Source organism: Theobroma umbraticum, unplaced genomic scaffold (assembly GCF_002168275.2).
Source record: "Theobroma umbraticum cultivar Fairchild unplaced genomic scaffold, ASM216827v3 scaffold_146.0, whole genome shotgun sequence".
In the NCBI taxonomy this organism is placed as follows: Eukaryota; Viridiplantae; Streptophyta; class Magnoliopsida; order Malvales; family Malvaceae; genus Theobroma; species Theobroma umbraticum.
This window is the reverse complement of record NW_018397265.1, coordinates 7,316,992-7,317,403: the sequence shown is the minus strand read 5'-3', so window position 1 is coordinate 7,317,403 and position 412 is coordinate 7,316,992.

Here is a 412-nt window from a genome sequence, read left to right as displayed (position 1 = left end):
AGAAATAAATTTGAAACAAAGAAGCAAATAAAATTTTCCAGGTTTAAAAGTAGGTTTGTCATTCGCTGTTCAATTCACATTACATTTTTGATTAATACAATTAGCCAAGATGTGATATGTTTAATAGAATGAAGGTTAGAATACTTAATTGTAAATTTTTTTTACGCACCAAATGAATAATTTGAGTATAGATCAAATACCAAATATTTAAGTAAAAAGTTAAATAGATGAGGAATCCTGTTGAATGTTTATGAGAGACTAACTTTTGGGTTTTGATACGTACTTCTACATAGCCTAGATATACAGGTATTAAGAAGGTCGCCTTATTCTTGGAAGTCAGTAATAAAATTTTTTTTTTAAATATTTTCATCTTTACGAAACAAAACCTAAAAAGACAAAAAGAGGATTGCGA